The 21,622-nt window shown below is 41.2% G+C and overlaps 1 protein-coding gene and 1 long non-coding RNA gene across 4 annotated transcripts in view; one reads left to right on the plus strand and one right to left on the minus strand.

Annotated features, from left to right (window-relative positions):
• Rbm20 (RNA binding motif protein 20) overlaps positions 1 to 21,622 on the plus strand; it is a 185,159-nt gene that overhangs the window by 25,480 nt on the left and 138,057 nt on the right. The window lies entirely within an intron of this gene.
• The window catches only part of LOC125617983, a 36,802-nt gene continuing 24,476 nt past the window's right edge, over positions 9,297 to 21,622 (minus strand). Inside the window, exon 2 of the long non-coding RNA XR_007349182.1 lies at positions 9,297 to 16,857. This is a non-coding gene — a long non-coding RNA (uncharacterized LOC125617983). The remainder of the gene's footprint in view (positions 16,858 to 21,622) is intronic.

Genomic DNA, 21,622 nt, shown 5'->3' on the forward strand with positions numbered 1-21,622 from the left:
CGCTGTCCTTAGGCACACAGTGACTGAAGGGTACTCTGCTATCTTCTGGATAAAGCTTGGGACTTGAATGGACAAATCCTGATAAAAGAGATACTGAATTAAAAATAATACGCCGTTTCTTTGAAACTTCTATTTCATCCTATTTAGCTGTTTAAGATATTTTTGCTTGTTTTTTTTTTTTCTTTACCACGACTCAACTTTATTTAGTGAGTCTCATGATTCATCTCTTTGAAACCTTGTGGTTTCACCTTGTTTGGTTGTTCCTGCTGAAGAGAGTATTTTTGTCTTGTTTTTCCCTGTCTCCACTTGATGGCTTAGGGAGTCTGGGTATCTCACATTTTGGAGTGTCAAGGTGGACCCAGGCCATGGTGCAGGTTGGTTGTGGCTGGAGAACATCTTTCCCAGGGACCATTTGTGATACCTGACTTAGACAAAGATATGAAGAATGAGGCACATCCTTGAATTGTCCCCTGGTGAGACCTGAGCCTAGATCTCTCTCAACAGGACTGTTTCTTTAGGTGTGTGTGAAAAGCCCCAGGCGGGAGCCTTCCCTTCTTTCCCTGCTTTTATGATTTTGGGGATTGATGGGAGGCCTGGAATCCTGGGTGGTGGTCTCAGCTGATGTTCCCCAGCACAGCTGATGAGAGCAGGACCAATTCCAGCTGCCAGCCTGGTCCTCCTCCCCTTTCTCAGACCACACAAGCACACTAGAACCTTCCCTGTTCTATTTCCTGCTGAATGATCAGGGTTTGGGAAAATCTGGCTTAGTCTTATAGATGTTTTCAGATATTTTTCTTTCCAGGTTTTACATAGAATAGTGTTAACTGTAATGATAATAAAGGAAAAAAAAAACTGAAAGAAAAAAATAGTAGCAATAATTTCTTTATCTGACTCAATTATTTGCCTTTTATTCTTAGTCATGTGCATGTACTTTAAAATCCAGCAGTCCCCCCTTATTTATAGGAGATATGTTCCAAGCCCCCCAGTTGATGCCTGAACTACAGATGATACTGAATCCCAAGTATACTTAAGATTACTCAGGAGAGCATGCAGTTTTAAATTTATGAATTATTTATTTCTAGATTTTTCCATTTAATATTTTCATACTATGATCAATTGCAGTGAAGCAAAATGAATGAAAAAATAAATTGATGGTGTTTATTGCATTCGTTTAAATAGATGTTTTTAAAAGCTGTGACAAGCTCGATGACGACTTAAGATAGACTTTGGGTAAATTTTCACATTTTCTGATAGTCTGAATGTTATTTCATTGCACCTGTCTTACCTTCTTTTACTACTGCAGTACACTCAGGAAAAATCCACAATCTCTCTCTCTCTCTCTCTCTCTCTCACACACACACACACACACACACACACACACACACACTTACCCCTTTACCAAAAGATATTCAGAAAAGAATAGAAAGGTTTTCATCATTGGTTGCAGGTAGCTGAAACTGCAGAAAGCAAAACAACAGATAAGAAGAGATCACTGTATTGCATGCAACTTCACACTGTTTTCTTCTTTTTGATGTGGATTTTTTCCTCCTATTTTTTATTGGTGCATAATAATCATACACAATAGCAGCATTTATTGTTACGTATTTGGACTTGCATACAGTATAACTATGTAATTTGGCCAATATCATTCCCCAGTATTTCCCTTTTCCCTCCTGTCCTCCCTTGTCCTGGTCCTTTCCTTAACTCTACTGATCTCCCTTTGATTTTCATCACATTCTGTTTTTCTTGTTTTACATTAAATTATTGTTTCCTTTTTGCAGCGCTGGGGATTAGACCCAGGATCCTGCACATTCTAGGAATGGGCTCTACTGCCGGGCTGCAGCTCCAGTCCCCTGTTTCACATTATATGTAAAAATATTTTCTTGCAGTTGAATCATTTTCATAGTTCAATTTTCTGTGATTGCTTGATGTTCCACTGAGTCAAACTACCAACGTTTTTCTCATATTCCTCTGCTGATGGGCAGCTAGGGTCCCAATTTTTCACTCAGTACTGTAGTGGATATCCTCATGCATGTGGTTTTGGACTATTGTTCCACTGATGGGATTTCTAGGTCAAAGTGTATGTATACTTTTATTGCTCTTGATATATTTTCCATATTGGTTCACCATACAGTGGGACCAATTTAAAAAGTCAACAGTAACATTTGAGGGTGTTAGTTTCACCATAGCTTAGTGGTCTCTGGATCCATTGTGCCTGGGTTTGAATCCCTGCTTGCCACTTACCTGCTGTGTTATCTAGGGCAGGTTATGCCTCAGTTACTACCTGTGTAAAATGGGGGTGTTTTCGTTTGAATATGGTTTGAGGTTCATCTGCTGGAAGCTTGGTCCCCAGTGTGGTGAAGTTGAGAGGTGGTGGGGCCTTTAAAAGGTGGGGCCTAGTGGGAGGCAGGTGATCAGGTCTTTGGGGGCAGAGCTGTCTGAAGGGACTGATATAATTCTCATGAGAACACATGAGTTCTCATTTGGGAGTGAGTTGTTATAAAAGAAGGGAACCTGGCTTCTGAATCCCTCTCCCTTCTAGCCTTACCATGTGATCTCTTTCTCTTACATGCTGTAACATCATCTGTCATGTTGTGATGCAGCCAACATGGCCTGTACCAGAGGGAAAACCTATAGGCCTTCACCAGAGGTGAAACCTTCAACTACCTAAACCTCTTCTTTATAAAGCACCCAGCCTCAGGTATTTTATTATAGCAACGGACTAAGAGGGTTATCATCCACCTACTTTATTAGGCTTTTTACTAGAAATGAGTAAATATTTGTGTAGTTTCAAAGTATTATGATCTGTGTGTTTATTAAACAAGTACCTCTCTGTAATTCAGGATTTTAAAAAAATGAATAGAAGTAATGTGATGCCAATGGAATATTAATCAGCTATAAAGAAGAATGAAATTATGGCATTTGCCGGTAAAAGGATGGAACTGGAGAATATCATGCTAAGTGAAATAAGCCAGTCCCAAAAAACCAAAGGTCGAATGTTCTCTCTGATATATGGATGCTAACCCATAACAAGGGAGAGTAGGAAGGGGAAGTATAGAAGTATAGTATTAGACAAAGGGGAATGAAGGGAAGGGAGTGGGTGGGAATAGGAAAGACAGTAGAATGGACAGGTCATAACTTGCTATGTTCATAACTGAATACATGATCAGTGTAACTCCATATCATGTACAACAAGAAGAATGGGATCAAATTGTAATGGGTTGCACCCCATGTATGTATAATATGTCAAAATACACCCGATTGTCATGTATATCTAACAACAGCAAAAAAGTCAATGCAGGAAAACAAAAAAGTATTGTGAAGCTTAAAGTTAAAATTTTAAATGTTAATTGACAGTAGATTCATTCTGTCATGATTATTCATATTCCTTTGGAATTCTTGGGTTTTTTTTTTTTTTTAAGTCCTGTGTTCTTCTTGAGTCAGTTCTGATGGTCAGAATGTCAGCTGGGACCCCGTGGGTGCTGAGGTTGACAGCTACTTCTTCCCAAGGAATTCAAATTCACACTGGAGGGACAAGCTGAGGGATACTGTAGGGCCTGGATAGGGGATTCCTCTTCCTTCCTTGTTGGGTGGCTCTTCACAGAGAATCCGGTTTTGCTTAGATTGCTTTTATTTGGGAGGGGGATACCAGGGATGGAACCCAGGGGCACTTGGCCAGTGGGCCACACCTAGCCTTATTTTGTATTTTATTTAGAGACAGGGTCTCACTGAGTTGCTTAGAGCTCCACTGGGATTACAGGTGTGCGCCACCAAGCCTGGCTGTACCTTAGTTTTTTATTTTATTTTCCAATAATGTTTGTGTTTATTATAGGACAACGGAAAAGCAGAGTGAAAAACCCTCTGGGTTCACTCTCAAAAATCAGCTGCCCTTTGGGATTCTTTTTTTTTTTTTTTTTAAAAGAGAATTTTTAATATTTATTTATTTATTTTTAGTTTTCAGCGATACAACATCTTTGTTTGTATGTGGCGCTGAGGATCAACCCGGGCCGCACGCACGCCAGGCGAGCGCGCTACCGCTTGAGCCACATCCCCAGCCCCCTTTTGGGATTCTTTTGTACATATATATAAAATCTTTTTCTCTCTCTTTTTTTCCCCCAGTTTTAATTGTATTATAATGCTCAACTTTGAATTTTGCTTTTTCCCTTAATCCTTATTTGTAGAAACGTACATACTGACTCCATAATATTTATTAGGTGGTTTTTTTTCTTTTTAAAATGTGGTGATTCTTTTCTGCTTAAAATTTCCCCCATATTAAATTATAGTCCATTATAGTAGGGCAGAGTGAAAATGCTTCCCTGTATTCCCCAGCATTGGGTACTGAACCCAGGGCCTCATGCAGGTGAGGCAAGTTCTATACCACTGAGCTACAGCCTCAGCCATTTTCATTTATTTATTTTATTTAATTTGTGTGTGTGTGTGTGTGGGGGGGGGTGTTGGGGATTGAACCACTGAACTACATCCCCAGAACTTTAATTTTTTTTTTTTTTAATTTTATTTTCAGCCAGGGTCTCTCTAAATTGCCCAGACTAGCCTCAAACTTGTGATCCTCCTGCCTCAGCCTCTTGAGGGCCTGAGATGACAGGCGGGCACCATTGTAGCCTGCCTGTTTAATATTTTTAGTTTTTTTTTTTTAATACCGGGGAATTGACCCCAGGGCCTTTCACATGCTTGGCAAGCACTCTGCTGCTGAATTATGTCCCCAACACACCCCCCCTTTTTTTTGAGAGAGAGAGAGAGAGAGAGAGAGAATTTTTTTAAAAAAATATTTATTTATTTAGTTAGTTTTCGGCAGACACAACATCTTTGTTTGTATGTGGTGCTGAGGATCGAATCCGGGCCGCACGCATGCCAGGCGAGCGCGCTACCGCTTGAGCCACATCCCCAGCCCCCTTTTGGGATTCTTTTGTACATATATATAAAATCTTTTTCTCTCTCTTTTTTTCCCCCAGTTTTAATTGTATTATAATGCTCAACTTTGAATTTTGCTTTTTCCCTTAATCCTTATTTGTAGAAACGTACATACTGACTCCATAATATTTATTAGGTGGTTTTTTTTCTTTTTAAAATGTGGTGATTCTTTTCTGCTTAAAATTTCCCCCATATTAAATTATAGTCCATTATAGTAGGGCAGAGTGAAAATGCTTCCCTGTATTCCCCAGCATTGGGTACTGAACCCAGGGCCTCATGCAGGTGAGGCAAGTTCTATACCACTGAGCTACAGCCTCAGCCATTTTCATTTATTTATTTTATTTAATTTGTGTGTGTGTGTGTGTGGGGGGGGGTGTTGGGGATTGAACCACTGAACTACATCCCCAGAACTTTAATTTTTTTTTTTTTTAATTTTATTTTCAGCCAGGGTCTCTCTAAATTGCCCAGACTAGCCTCAAACTTGTGATCCTCCTGCCTCAGCCTCTTGAGGGCCTGAGATGACAGGCGGGCACCATTGTAGCCTGCCTGTTTAATATTTTTAGTTTTTTTTTTTTAATACCGGGGAATTGACCCCAGGGCCTTTCACATGCTTGGCAAGCACTCTGCTGCTGAATTATGTCCCCAACACACCCCCCCTTTTTTTTGAGAGAGAGAGAGAGAGAGAGAGAGAATTTTTTTAAAAAAATATTTATTTATTTAGTTAGTTTTCGGCAGACACAACATCTTTGTTTGTATGTGGTGCTGAGGATCGAATCCGGGCCGCACGCATGCCAGGCGAGCGTGCTACCGCTTGAGCCACATCCCCAGCACCCCCAACCCCTTTTTAACATTTTTCAGTGGATTTCCAAGAGGCTTGCGTGGATGTGCCCTGCTGCTAGATGTGGTGCGTGCTTCCTTCAGGCCAGTCTCGCCAGCGCTGGGTGTTGGCATCCTCAGGAGGTTACAGAGGTGTGTTCTATAACCCACTTATTCCAGCTCTTTACACTGTGAAGACATTGGTCTATCTTTTTTCTTAATATTTATTTTTTAGTTTTAGGTGGGCACAATCTTTTATTTTTATGTGGTTTTGAGAATTGAACCCAGTGCCTTACGCATGCCAGGCGAGCACACTACCACTTGAGCCACATCCCCAGCCCAGACATTGGTCTATTTTGAATCTGGAGGAAGGTGGTTCAGTTGTTTCCAGGACCCAGGTGGCTCTGGAGGTTGTCCTGAGTCGCTGTGCTTAGAGAGCGGATGGAAACTGTCATGATTTAGGAACCTGTGAGCTAGCGTCCTGTGGAGAGGAAATACCATTTTCTGCGTGTGGCATACCTTCTGGGGATGGCTTCTTAAACATTTTGAGGAGAATGAATCCACCCTGGAAGGGCTTTCTTGTGGGGTTGGAGGATTGCTCTGGCTGAGGCAGGGAGCAGACCTGAGGCTATTCTGAACTACCTCTCCTGCATTTTTATATTGCCATTGCTTGCTGAAGTTGAAGGCCTGGAAAGAAATCTCCCTTCAAGGGTGCACTTCAGTCCCCAGACTGGGCTTTAATAACAAGTGAGCTGGCTGAGTGGGATTCATGTTTCAATCATCTTGACCAAGTCCAATTTTCTGTAGCATCCATTGGAGATCTGTAGCTGTATCTCCAGTTCATGCATTCTGGCTCCCACATCCATGGGGCATGGCTTATGACAGGGAACTCATACAACCAGGAGCTCTGTGTGTGTCCTACGACTTTCACGTCAGAGGATTCCATGGCCTTACAGTTTAAACAAGATCCTAGCCATCATTTTAGAATTATTCCCAATTCCCAGTCTATTTCCAGATGCTGAGAGGACTTACTTGAATTACATAATCTGTAGCTGGATGTCTTTGTCATAATGACACAAGCTCAATAATGTCGCCCAAGTCTTTGTGGATCACTTTGCAGCTCACTGGATTCATGCTTTTGAATTGTTTAATCCAAATAGTTTTAATTGCATTAGGAGGCCTGCATATTAACAAGCTGGTAATGAGTGCAGGCATTAAGACTGAGTACTGCTTAAGTCTTTGAGATCAAATACAGGGTTGTTGCTGTGCTCTATTCTTGAGGCTCTTTTTTATTTCATTCAGCACTGTTGTAATTTGAAATAATTTAAGCCGATAACTTTAGGATTCCTCTGCAAAGGGATATGCCTATTTTATATGTGTTTGGGCATGAGTGTGTGTGATACAAGTTTATACCCGCACACATAAAATAGGTATATCTGTGGAGACTTAGAAGTTATCTCACATACTGTCCACTAGCAGCTTGCAACCAAGTTGTGAGATAACTAATAAAACTGAGGTAGTTAATGAGTATTTCAAGTCAGGATTTAATTCTCTATTCACAGTACATTTGTTGATTGCTAATACCGCTCTACGTGCCAATGCTGTGGGATGTAAAGAAGAGGACCAATGGGCTTCAGTGTCTGGGGAAGACTTCGCAGAGAAGGTGGGATTGGAAGGAGCTGTAATTGAGCGAGCAGGTTTTAATTGGTGGAAGTCATTGAAATTTTATCAGAGAAGAACATACGGAAACAAGGGAGAAAAATATCTGTTTGGGAGAATAAGATTTATGTAGAATTGTGATGGGCAGAAGGTTAGATAGGATGATGGACTAAGTTTGGAGGGAGTTTCCAAAGTCAAGAACAGAGCCTGTCCTTGAAACCACTACAATGTTATCTTCATCAGTTAATTTACTGTGGGTTTATGTTGTGGTCAAGGGCTTTACAGGTGTTGTCCTAAATTAATCCTCAGGCATCCTTATGAAACAATAATTGTGATGTCCACCTCACAGAAGAGAAACTGGAATATAAAGAAGTTGAGTTCAGCTGGTACGAGGCAGAGCTGAAGTTCGAATGAACTTAGCAAGCTAGCTTGCTCTCAGAGTCTGTGGGCTTCAGCTCTGTATAATGCTGTGGCTTAGTAATCATTAAGAGCACTTGAGGAGCTTAACATGGTCTCCCCTTGGGTCCTTGGGGAGTCTAGCCTTTCATATCAGACAGAACTGGGCTCACCTTTGGTTCTGCCATTTACTAGTTATGACCTTGTTCCAAGGTTTCTGAGCTCCCATTTTCTCATTATGAAAGAGATAATAATACCCCGTCCTACTGGTGTTGGGGAGGATTAAATGAGATAATATATGTAATCACATAACAGAGTGCCCAGCAGAGACTAAACAGGCAGAAATGATGGATGCTCTGGGCTTACATTTCTCAGATATATGCGGGGCTATAACACAGTCTCTGAGAATGAGAAGGAATGAGGGTAAGACATGATTCAGATAGAATTTGCTTGCTAATCACCTGCAATCATAGTCAACACAGATACCAGGTCCTTGATTCCTACCGGAACATCCCAGGAATGGACTATCCATTCCAGATATGGTTGTGCATTACTCTGAGAACTGAATGCTCTTCACTTTGTCCTCCAAACTTGGAGGGTAAAGCCGGGACACTGCCATTGTACTGAAATTTGGCACAGGATCTGGTAGCAGTTGTGCATTCCAGGCACTGAAATTGGGATCTGCTGAAATTATTGGTGTCCTTGTTCTGCCAGTTCCAGCTTCCTGATGGTGCTGACCATGTATGGGAGCTCTGCATCTCTCAGAGAGACAAAGGATATTTGAAAGCAGTGCACTTAATTGTCTATAAATAGTGCATGAAATGATTACAACTGAGACAGAGACATTTAAACAAAACACAGAAAAGAAAAAAAAACAGTGGAAGAAAAAGTGTGTTCTAAGGTGAAATGCTAATTAGAAACCACATGCTCAGAATTCAAGGGGTGACAGCACTTCGTGCTTCTCACACTTGAGTCCCTGAACATCTTGTGCTGTTTACCTGCAGTTTTTCTCCGAAGTTGTGGAGTTTGTCTTTATGACTCTATTCAAGAATTTCAAAATCCCCAAGTCATTGATACGGAAGAGCAATTTTTTGTCCTGTCTCCTTCATTGTGACAAACCTATTTATTCAAGTCCCTGTATCCTTAACATAATAAACTTGGCTTCTTGGAAACCACCAAATGCTATTTATTTATTTTCCTGCTAATCCAATGTGGTTTTGAAATTTGGGGGTCAAAATGCTAAAAAGAGTCTGGGGATGTGGCTTAGTGTTAGACTGCATGCCTAGCATACCCAAGGCCCCAGGTTTTATGTGGGAAAAACAAAAAGACCGAACTAAACAAACCCAAAAAAGCTAAAAAGAAAAATAAGAGTTGGGTTAGGGTTGTAGTTTAATGAAGAGTGCTTGCCAACATCTGTGAGGCTCTGGGTTTGATTCCCAGCACTACATATAAATAAATAAAATAAAGGTCCATTGACAACTAAAGAATGTTTTTTAAAAAAAAAGTTTAAAAATATGTAGTCCATCTGAAATGTGAAAATTTTGTTAAAATCCTAGGATCACTGTGTCTGAATTTTCAAATAAGGCTAAAATCGTGTTTTTGTTCTTTTTTAATCCTAACTGGTGCTAGGTGGTATTTTGGAAACAAAAACAAAGACAAAAAACTGGAGGGTTACCCATTGTTTAATTACTCTAATTTTCTAACAGGTACATTTCTATAACAGGGAATCTTAAATCCAAGGCTGGTGGTTTTGATGGGTGAGCATTTACATATCACACGTTGTGAGTCTTCTGTAATGGAGGTCTGGCCAAAGACAATGATGTTAACCTGACTAGGAAAATAACAGCTTTCCAAATTGTTTTACTAGAAGCAAAGAGGATTCCCACCCTCCAGAGCTTGCTGCTTCCCCGTCTAACCACAGGACACTTCACTGCCAGTTAATTCAAGTAAGAGCAGAGTAGTTACTGAACACCTACTACCTGCTAGGTGCTGTCTTAGGTGCTGAGTGATGAACGGAGGAGGTGGGACCCTTACAGGTGGGTCTTACAGTCTAATGTGGAGAAGACACGTAAACCAATAACATACAGAGAACCATCAAGGGGTAAATTGAGATGAATATTTGAAGATAAAGAATTTCTTTCAATTTGTGCTGGGGAAATAGAGCCATGAGAATACCCAAAAGTTTATCCATTCAAAACAGATTCCTATGAAAACCTAAGCAAAGAGCAAAGGCTAAACATGATTGTGCAATTTGCCTTTGATGGGCTTTGAGGGTATCACTACCTGGAATTCTGTTTCAAGACGTCTTTGAGCCCATAACTACTCTGAGACTGCTTGCAATTTGGTTATCTTTGGTTAAATCAGTAGACAGTGTCATTTAAGAGGGACATCCAGAGTCAGGGCTAGCCAGGGAAAGGGTCCGCTTCAGGGGCTTCTCCCTTGTTATGGATTTCTGGGAAGGTGAAGTTTGGTTTGGGAGAGTACGTTGAGTTGGAGGTCTGGGCAGTTTGGGTTCTATTCTCTGTCCAGCCTCAAAGCTCTTCAGCCAAGCAGCTTGTCTTTGCTGAAAATGGAGAAGTTGAGCTTGATGGCCATAATGGGTTTTCCAAGTTTTTTTTGTTTTTTTGTTTTTTTTTAAGAGGCAATGAGCAGGAGGAGAATGTTTAGGGTAGAATCACTTCCTGCTTAGTCAGGATGTGACATTTTCATGGAGTGATGCAGTAGGGGCTTTGGACCAGGAGTTTGGAAGTTCTAGCGACACCTTGGACTTCTGGAATGACTTGGTTTCTGCTCATCCAGGCTTGGAACACAGATGAGTTCATTTTCTGCTGCAAGCCTCCATTAGAGGCAGGGAGGCTCTGGGCTCAAACCCAGGATACTCTGCTAAATGGCTTTCTGGATTTGGGCAGAAAAATGGGCTTCTTTGAGCTGCAGTTTTCAAGTCCATAAATGGAGCCTATTTCTCATTGACAAACGTTCCCTTCTCCTTTCCAGGGTCGGGACAAGGACGAACCCTGTGTGAATTAGCACAGTACCCGGCACATAAGAAGTGCCCAATAAATGTTTGCTGGCTTTAAAAATTCTTCTTAATAGTTATTATGGTTTCCGTTACCGTTTTTTAGCGGGGCACATCACATCCGCCCTATGTCTTAGTTTCCTGACTGTGGTGCCTGCCTCATGACGTTGTTGTGAAAATCAAGGGTGGTCATGCTAATTACTTTGTGAACCTTCACCCCCCTCCAAGGCTAAGCCGGCAGACAGGATGCTGGAGGTCTATCTGTCCACAGCTGGGCTGTTTTCTGGGAGGGCCTGGCTGAGGGCTGGAAGGAAGGTCTGCCTCTTCCAGCCCAGACTGACTGAGGCACATGCCCACACTTTTCCCATCTAGCACACAGGCCCAGCGCAGATGGCCACCGTCTCCTTCATTTGGCAATTGTCATTCACAGCTCATGCTGTCTGGTGCCAGAGGCAGTCAGAGGACAGTTCCTGCTGCTTCTAACCTCCTCTTCTGAAATTTCTAGCCAAGGGCAGAGTAGGACAACACTGCTTTAGAATAACTTGAAATACAATTATTTAGGCTAATTAAAAAAACAAAACAAAACAATGAAATCCAGAAACTGTAAGCCTGGCATTAGAGCCGGGCACCTGTTGTCACGCAGTCTGCCCTGGGGAGAGCAATTAGTTTGTTTGGCAAAACCACTGGAATGTTCTTGGTGGAGGCGGAAGCCCGGGAGTGGGTGGTGGGTATGCTTCTTGGGTGTGTTACCTCCTTCCGAACAGATGGGGCTGGAGGAATTTTCAGAGAAGGGAGGGACGGCCCTGGCCAGGGACGGCCTGAAGGGCTGTTTTCCTGTCCAAATGGTCCATTCATAAAACGCTGCCACCTCCTTCTCCAGATGGCACTGGCTACTGCCCGGTTCTTCCCCACCTCAGAGTTTGTTTCTTGCAAAGGAGGAGGAGGAGCTGGTCAGTTCCCAGGGCAGGAGCCTCCTTCTCCAAGCCCCCCGTTGTGCAGCCCGGTCCTCCCTGGGTCTCCTGTTCAGCTGTGAGCCAGGATCTGCCGAGGGCACTTGGCCAGCTCCAGGACTGACACATGCAGCTAGAGAGCCGGGCTCTGGGATACTCGGCACTTGTCACCTGGCAGGAGGGTGGATGATCACGGAGGCGTCCACCGGCCTTCATGGCTGGGATGTGGGACCTTTCCCTTTGCCCCGGCTTTGCCACACCGGGAGGCTGAAGGAGCAGTGGTTTTGCAGGGTTGGTTTGCTCAACTGCTGCTTGCAAAGGAAAGCTGCACCCACACTTTCCCTTCCTGCTCGGCCTGTGTGCTCCCCGCCCCTCCTCCCAGTTCCCTTTGCATCTCTCTTCTGTCTACTTTTCCCTTAGAAGCTCTGTGGGATTCTCCTCTCTGCTCTGGTATAATTAGAGGTGTGCTTCATGAGAAGTCTTGAGTCTGGGTGGCCTGCGTCTGTCCTATAGGCAGCTGCTTGGTGGGAGAGAAATGTGGGCACCTTCTTCTCTCACATTCCTCACTGACCATGCAGGGACAGCCCCTCAGCAAGAGAAGACGGGACACATGCACTGAAGACATTTGTCTCCTTGTCAGGGCTGCTGAAGAAGCTGGCGACAGGACTGGCCCCGAATCGAATCGGAGGGATACACTGTCTCCCTCTGCTGTCAGACTGTGTCTCCTCTGCGGTGAGGTTTGCACTCAACCGACCCCTACCAAGACTTCCTAGAAAATGTTCACCTCCATTTGTCTTTCAGGGTCAGTTTAGGTTTCAAGAGACCACAGGGGAGAGATTTAGATGTCTCAGGACATCCTCGTGTTTGTGCTTTGCATTTGAATACAGGGGACCCCAAACCGCAATCTTTTTAAAGCCATTATATTGGTTGAAGCAAGGAATGCTCTCTGCTAATCCTGTCTGCCTTCAGGGCACTGGCCTGAAGTGTTGGTGACACTGGAATTATTTTTACAGTTGTTTTTAAACCCCATAAAGATAAACCTTGGAAGGTCAGTGCTGGCCTCGAGAAGGGGCCAGCAGCTGCTGCCTCTCCTCCTTAGATCAGGCTGAGGTTCATTGCACTTACTTAACTTTTTATTTTGAAATAACTGTAGACTTACAGAAAATTTGCAAATGTACAGCATAAAGTTCCCATATGCGGTTCAGCTCGCAACCCTAAGAGTTTACATCTTGCATTGCCATGTTTATCAAAAGCAGGAAGGGAGTACTGGTACAATCTAATCATCAAACTATAGCCCCTGCCCCATGCCAGCAGTTTTTTTACTATGACTTTTTTTTTCCTATTTTGGGATGCAATCAGGATTCCACCTAGCATTTGGTTGTCATGTCCCCATTGTCTCCTCCACCTTGTGACAGTTCCTCAGTCTTTCCTTGTCTTTTATGACCTTGACTCTTTTGAAAAGTTTTATGTTTTGTAGAACAAGGATCAGCCAACTTTATCAAGGGCAGATAGATATTTTCAGCTTTGTAAGTCATACGGTCTCTGTTGCGACCGCCTGTCTTTGGTTGTAGCATAATAGCAGCCTTAGACAAGACATAAATGAGTATTGCAGGGCTGTATTCCAGTCTAACTTCATTTATGCAGTGGTACAGAGGTTTAGATTTGGTCCCTGGTGTGGTTCACCAATCCTTGGATTTGCATCTCTCTGATGTGTTCTCATGATTTGATGGAGGTGGTGAGAAGGGTTGTCTTTTCTCGATGAGTCACTTCATCACTTGTTTAAGGCGCTGTTAACTGCAAAGTTAAAAGTTTCTATTTTTCCTTTGTAATTAAGCATATTTCTGGAGAGATACTGTAGGATTATGCAAATACTCTGTTTCTCTTCAGATTTTCACCTGCTAATTTTAGCATCCACCAGTAGAGCTTGCCTGCACCCATTATCATTGCGGAGGTTTTTGTTTTTGCTATTGGAAATTGAAACCAGAGGCACTTTACCAATGAGCCACATCCCCAGTCCTTTTTAAAATTTTTATTTTGAAACAGAGTCTTGCTAAATTGCTCAGGGCCTCACTAAGTTGCTGAAGCTGGCCTTGAACTTATGATCCTCCTTTTTCTGTCTCCTGAGTTGCTATCATTGTCATATTCTAATGGTGGTTTTCTGTTTCACTTATTTCTTCTACATTTACCATTTGTAATTCTTCTGTAAGGATTAGCCATTCTTCCGACCTCATTTATTTATTTATCAGTTATTCATATCAGTGAGGACTCATATTTCTCTCATGTTTTAGGTTATGATGATCACAAGTTTTTGAAGTTTTGGTCTCATCTAATTCTTGACTACTGTCTAGGTTTCATAGTCAGCTTTATTCTAATGACAATATTAGAATAAAGCATCCTGTGGCCTCAGACCTAATGGGTCTGCATTTCATTAACTTGTTGATGTCAGAAGGCAGTTTTATTTTTCAACCCAAAGCACCAGCCAAATGTGCAGTCTCAACCTGCGACAGAGCTGGCTGAGCTGCTGGGAGTCAGTGTCGCAGCATTTGGAGCTGGTTCTTGGTTTCCGTTAATTCTGTTGTGTGCAGAAGGAGTTTTGCAGTGCTTTCTTGTAAATTCTAGGTCAGGTTTGAATTGAGAGTGTGTTTCAAGTGACGAGCCCTCCCTTCCTGCTTTCTCTTTGAGAATTTTCTTGCTAGTCTGTTATTTATTGGGAAAGTTTAAGCGTGGAAAAGTTGCTCTGCTGTTAAAAGTAGTTTCATGGCTTTGTACACTCATTTCTAGACTGAAGTAGGGTGTATATTTCAATGATTTTGTCTTCATTATCCAATCAGGCTTCCAATTACACTTTCAAAATTCATTCTGCTTGAAAAAAAAAAATGAATGGGCTGAGTCAGTTTTCTCTTTAAAAGAGGAGAAAGTTCAGTTTCACCTTGGAATGAAAATTATTCCTCTGGGAGCCATGTAGATGATGAGGTGAATGGCCAGTGAGCATGGCTCTTAAGTTTTGTTGAAGCTTTATAATCTTTCAGAACGTGTTCTTACTTAGGGCTTTCTGGTCAATGGAAATAGAAGGAAGAGAGAAAAATCAAAGTGCATTCTGCAAATAAGGACAGCCTTGTATTCCTCACTTTGAGATATTTTAATAAAATTTTTTTTGGTGGAGTATGTGAGTAAATTCATTCAGCTTTTAGAGAAGTGCGAGGCAAAAATTCACCCACAGTGTCAATTGAGGATAAAATCGAAAGATAAGGATTGTTATTTGCCCCCAGACACTGTCAGAGCAACCCCCCCCCCAAAAGAGAAAACAAACAAAAAACACACAACATTAAAAAAGCAAAATTCGAGAGCATTTTATCTGCCCTCGTACAGGATTCAAAGCCTCACATAATTTTGCCTTCTTTAGCCCCCAAATAAGTGGGCTATAAAGCCCCATGGAAGTTCAGGCAGATTCCCCGTAGGAATGAAAACCACCCAGAATTTTGGCATGACAGCCTTCATAATATGTTCACCTCATTTGATGGTAGATTGGATGAAAAAGGCTGACTGAATACTTAAAAAAATTTCAACAGAGAATCACAGACCTTTTCACCACCACATGTTTTCCCATCAGTGAAGCAGCCCAGTGAAGTCATGTGCTGGGGTCAGATGAAGACCTCTTAGGGCCACTGAAAAAACAAAACAAAACAAACCCAAAACCAAACCAACAAAGCCTTTACCCCCTAAAATGTGGAGGAGACGCATACAGAGAGCTGCTGGTGGTGTATCTGGACTGTGGAGCATCCTGACATCTGGAGAAGTGAATGTATTTGCAAAAGTTTAGCACAAGGAAAGCAGCCGGCCCAAAAGGTAGTGGAGAGTGGCTTTGCTCATTTACGAAATGAGGCAATTGGCCCAGCTGTTGGTGGGGGCCTTTGCTGTCCTTTCTGGAGTTAGTGATCATTGTCTATGCTAGCACTTTCATATGCGTGACCTTATAGAGTCATTGTCATCTTGTCCTTGTCAAAAAGAAGTCATTTCAGAAGCATATCACTGGTTGTACATTTCACTCTGTCAAGTGCTGAGTGTGTTTCATGTAACTGCTCAGGGCCACTGAGATAAGGATGGAAAAGTGTCCTGTGTCTTTCTGAGTGGTGGGTGATCTATTTTCGACTTGGAGACCTGTGACAAAGCTGTCTTCTGTCAGGTCAAACTTACAGGAACTTTCTTGTTTTCCATTCTTCTGTTGACAGCTGTGTCTATGTTCAGCATGGTCATGAGGTACCTGGAAGATAGCTCTGGCATTTAAACACTTAGATAGGAAGAGGGACACAGAATGTATTTTTCTTGACTATTTTGGTTAGCGTGTCCCTGGTAGTCCTCTGGGAAGGTGGGAAGGAGAAGACTGTATTTCAGAGTAATGTCAGGCAAATGACCTGACAGGTTTTGGTGCCTGGAAAGGGAATGGCTGGAAGGAAATGGAAAATAAGGGCTGGATGCGAGGCAGCCTTGGGCAGTGAGTGGCTGGTGGGATGAAACTATCATGATCATTCACTAACACTATCGAGGGCAGGTTTTTGTTTTTGTTTTTGTTTTTGTCTGCTGTATAAAATATAAATGAAAACACAAGCACTAAGCGTTGCATTTCTATAATGTTATAATATAATTTGGAGTCTTTGTTTTGAAAAATACAATGGTGAGGCCTCCCATGATGAAAGAACTTCCAAGAGACCCTTGAAATCCTCAAAGGTGTTTACCTAAATCTGAAGGTTAGCTTATGGTAACAGATTTAAATTTTACCTATATCCAGGGTCCTGTGTCCACACTAAGATCTGACAGGTTCAGTGTCGCAAGCCTGCCCTCCCCATCTGCAGAGTGGAGCCAGCCCAGTCTGCCTGCCTGTGAGGGTCCAAGGTGCAGTTCTCTGTGACATCATCATGGCCCTTTACATATTTAACAGAACCTATGACAGAAACGAGGGTCACTTTCTTCTATTTATTTATGAAAGCTAGTGAGTATTTCCCTTCTGCATTTAAGGTCTTGATTTTCTTTGAGATTCTAATGAAGTATGGGCCTCCTTTTTACACACACACACACACACACACACACACACACCTACCTTAGCACAGAATATCTGGTTTGTACTCTGAAGTCCAGTTAAGAATCACTGTTTTCCATATATTTTTCTTTTATGGAAATTGCAATTTTACCTGATAGAAATAGGTTTTTTGCATTTGGAATTTTCTACTTGTATGCACTTTTTTTTTTTTTTTGAGGATTATAGTGATACATAGTAGTTGGGTTCATCCTGACAAAAATCAATTGACTGAATTCAATTTCAGTCCACATTCTCCCCCTTTTCTTTTACCTCCTTCTTCTCCTTATGTATCTTTCTTGATCATCTAGTTTTACAGTGGAAGAAATTATCAAATTGTGTTCTTAGTACAAGCTCAGTGCTTTTCTAGTACTAGCCCAGTTCAGTTGTCCATGGCTTGCAAGACTGGAGGCTATCAAAGGCAAGATTGTAAATTAAACAAAAGGAAAAGCTGAGTCATATGGCGCTGACTGGGAAAGCAGTAAGATGCTAAAAGCACGTAACCCAGAAGAGCCTAAATCATTATTCCTTTCCCATCCTGAAAATGTCACAGTCAACCAGAGGGTTAAGATTTTTTTTCTAGTGATGAGTCCAATCAATGTGATTTAAATCATCCATGATGTATTTATAGCAGAGTGATTAAGTCGGATGATGTGACAAAACGCTTCGCTTATATCGTATTTATGGTCATTGATGGTTTTACGCATTATTAGAGAGAAGCATAGTTACACCAAATTAAAGGAGATATCTGATCCAGACATCAGTTCAGTAATTTCATGGGAAAAAATAAATCTAAATGAGCAAAAAATGTTTCGGTATTAACTCCAGTGTGATGGTATTACAAGTTTCCCCAGTTAATTAGTAACACATATTGTAGAACACATGGTTTGAAACAGAAATTTTGTGTTTTTTGAATGACAGACCAGAAGTCAAGCTGGGCATCTTTGCTTGTCCATGACATTTTATTGTGACCTTGGGCAGGTCACTTCACTGTGGGGTTGTGTATTGCAGGGATCTTGACTGTATATCTTAGATGAGGGGAGATTTCTTCTCATGTTAGTGTTTTAACATTTTTATGACTTTAATTAAAGTATTATTGCTTTTAAGAAGACGTTGGACTGGGGTGGGGTTGTAGCTTAATGGTAGAATGCTTGCCTTGCATGTGTGAGGCCCTGGGTTCGATCCCCAGCATCATATAAAAGTAAATAAATAAAGGTATTGTGTCCATCTACAACTAAAAAAAAAATGTTGGGCTGAGTGCATAACTCAGCAGTAGAGCACTTGCCTAGCATGTGGGAGACCTGAGTTCCATCCCCAGCACTGTACCCCCACCAAAAAAGTTGAATTAACATTTAACATGCATACAGAAATGTACACAAATTAAAAGCGCATAGCTCACTGAAGGCTCACCCTTCTAACTCACTCCTGGATTAAGAAGTCAAACATTCACAGAAAGACAAATACCACATGTTCTCACTCACTTGTGGATGCCAAAAAAAAAAAAAAAACAAAACAAAACTGGTGACATAGAAGCAGAGAATAGAATAGAGATCCCAGAGGTTAGCAGGGGAAAACAAAGGTTGGAAAGCAGGTACCAAAATACAGTTAGATGGACAAATCAGTTCTAATTTTACAGCACAGTAGGATAACAAGAGACTATGAAAGCTGATTGTACATTTCAGGATAACTAGAGAAGAGTTTGAAGGTTCCCAAACAGACCTGATAGTATTTGAGGAGATGGAAATGCTAATTACCCCAACTTGATCATTGAACATTGTGTATGTATATCAAATTATAATGCTTTGCCCCATAAATAAGCACAAACACTGTTAAAAAGTAAAAAAAAAACCAAAACAACCCCCCCCCAAAAAACAGAACACTGTCAACATAGAAGACCCCTTATTCTTCCTTTGCATCATGAATGCTAACCTCAAGAATGGAGAGGAAAAAGAACTGAAGTGATAATTCTTAGAAATTTGGAAATTGAATAGACTAAAAATTGAAAGTTTCATTCACTTGGAATCCTACGAATCCTGTCCATAATCCCTTCTCTGCAATTTTGAAATCCAAAAAGCTCTGTCCACTAAAAAGTTCTTTTTGTTAATTATGAGCAAAATTATTTGGCAACAAAACCTGACCTGAAAGGAGGAGAGGGTGCTTGCAGTCTTCAGTCTTCATTTATCCCATGTAGTATGATTCTTTGTGCCTTTTGCTGAAGAAACATTCATATGTTTGACAACATGGCGCTCCCCTGGGCTCCCCTGGGGCACAGTGTGCAGCGTATGAGTCAGACCTGTTTTTGAAATAAGAAAAATTTCAAATTCCAAGACAAATCTGGTCTTGTGGATTTTGAATGGAAGATTGTGGGTTAAATGGTAACACAATTGTTTATGAATCAACTCATGCCTTTGTTCTTTTATTGTTTAGGTTTATATGATCTTTATCTGAAAAGTAACACAGATGCAGTTTTAGTTAGCTGGTACATAATGAACCATTTCTTTTCCAACCCTTTATTTAAAAAAAATAAACATTTCTTGGGGCTGGGGTTACAGCTTAGTGCTAGAGTACTTGCCTTGCACTTGTGGGACACTGGGTTAGATCCTCAGTACCACATAAAATAAAGAAAGGAAGAACATAAAAATGTATATAAAAAATGAGTTCTGCAGGTAGCATTTGGTAAGTGTGGGATATATGCATATACAACAAAACTATTAAACATTTCTTTTGGAATAACTTTTTAAAGTTTTTTTCTTTTTTCAATATTTAGTTTTTTAGTTGTAGTTGGACACAATAACTTTATTTTATTTATTTTATGGGGTGCTGAGGATCAAACCCAGGGCCTCGCACATGCCAGGCGAATGTTCTACCTCTGAGCCACACCCCAGCCCATGAAATAACTTTTGACGTACTAAAAAGCTGCAAAGAAAATACAGCGCCCTCACATACCTTTACTTAGCTTCCTCTAAGTTAACACCTTACATAATCATGGTACATTCATTAAACTAAGATGTTAGCATTGGAACAACACTATTAACAGCAGGCATTGTTCAGATTTCTCCATGTCTGTCCTCCTTCTGTTCCACGATCCTAACCAGGATCCCACATGATGTTTAGTCTTATTTCTCCAGAGTCATCCACAGTCTTTATCGGTTTCTCAGTCTTTTCTTATTTTTATAACTTTCTTGCAGCTTTGAAAGGTACGTCAGATCTTCCGTGGAACATCTTTTAGGCATTTGTTGGTGTCCGTTTTTGTCTTTGAATTTTAAAAACTTTTTTTAGGTGGAAATAATTATAGGTTCACATTCAGTTGTATGAAATAATATAGAGGGAGCCTCCATACCTTTCAGCCAGTTTCCCCCAGTGCTAACTCCTTGAAACTGTAGTTCAATATCAGCGTGGGTATTGGCTTTGATACAATCAGGAGATACAGATCCCTCATTCATCCTAACTCTTGCACTCCCTTGGTCCAGCACATTATGACTGAGATCTCCCATGAGCCAGACCCCGCTCCAAGCTTGGGGTACATGGGTGAGCAAGAGGGACAACCTCTGCCCTCAGGGAGCTTAACTTCCAGGAGACAGACATGAACAAGTCAACATGTACAGAGACAATATAATGTCAGCTAATGAGAGCTGCAAAGAAAAAGCAGGCGGACCCAGCCCTCAGAGAAGAGAATGTCTAAGACCTTTCATTTCTTGTTGGCATGGGTCAGCCTCCCTTCTCAGCACAGTAGGTGGGAGCTCTGGAAACATTTAATCTGTGGTTTACATGTAACCACGTGTAACTCTTTTATGTCCTGTTTGTTGTAAATCCGTAGTGGTTTTCTGCCCTGGTCATGGGTTTATAAAAATCTGAATAGTTTGTATTGAGCAAAATTAGTGGAGATCCTTATTTCCATAGCTCCCAGTCCTATGGGGAAATGCCCAAGTCCTTTACCTACTTTAAAACTGGATTTTTGCTATGGAGTTATAGCATGTCTTTCTATAGTGTGGATATTAACACATTATCAGATATAGTATTCTCTCACTCTGTGGGCTTTTTACTCTCTTCATAGTGTCTTTAGAAGTTTTTAATTTTGATAAAGTCCAAATTTACCAGGGGTGCTTAACCACGGAGCCACACCCCCAACCCTTTTTATATTTTATTTAGAGATAGGGTCTCACTGAGTTGCTTAGAGTCTCACAAAGTTGCTGAGGTTGGCTTTGAACTTTTGATCCTCCTGCCTCAGGCTCCCAAGCTGCTGGGATTACAGGCATGTGCCATTGCAACAGGCTCTTTGGGGGTTTCTACACATAAGATCATGCCTTCTGTGAACAGAAATACTTTGACTTCCTTTCCAATTTGAATGCTTTCACTTCTTTTCTTTTTTTGTGGTGCTGGGCTTTGTGCATGCGAGGCAAGCAGTCTACAGACTGAGCTATATCCCCAACGCTCACTTCTTTTTCTTGATTAATTGCTCTGGTTAGTCTTCAGTAATATTTTGAATAGAAGTGTAGAAAGCGGGCACCCTTGTCTTGTTACTGATTTTAGGAGAAAAGCTTTCAGTCTTTTACCATTATCTACATTAGCTTCAGGTTTTTCATATAAGACTTCTATCATGCTGAGAAAATTCTCTTCTATTCCTAGTATAAATGTGTGTGTATATATTTTTTAAGCATGAAAAGGTGTTGAATTTTGCCAAATGCTTTTTCTACATCACTTAGATGCTCCTGTGTTTTCTTTCCTTTTTTTTTTTGTGAATATGGCAGGTCACATTTACTGATTTTTTTTTTAATGTTGTACTAT

Source organism: Marmota marmota, unplaced genomic scaffold (assembly GCF_001458135.2).
Source record: "Marmota marmota marmota unplaced genomic scaffold, marMar, whole genome shotgun sequence".
In the NCBI taxonomy this organism is placed as follows: Eukaryota; Metazoa; Chordata; class Mammalia; order Rodentia; family Sciuridae; genus Marmota; species Marmota marmota.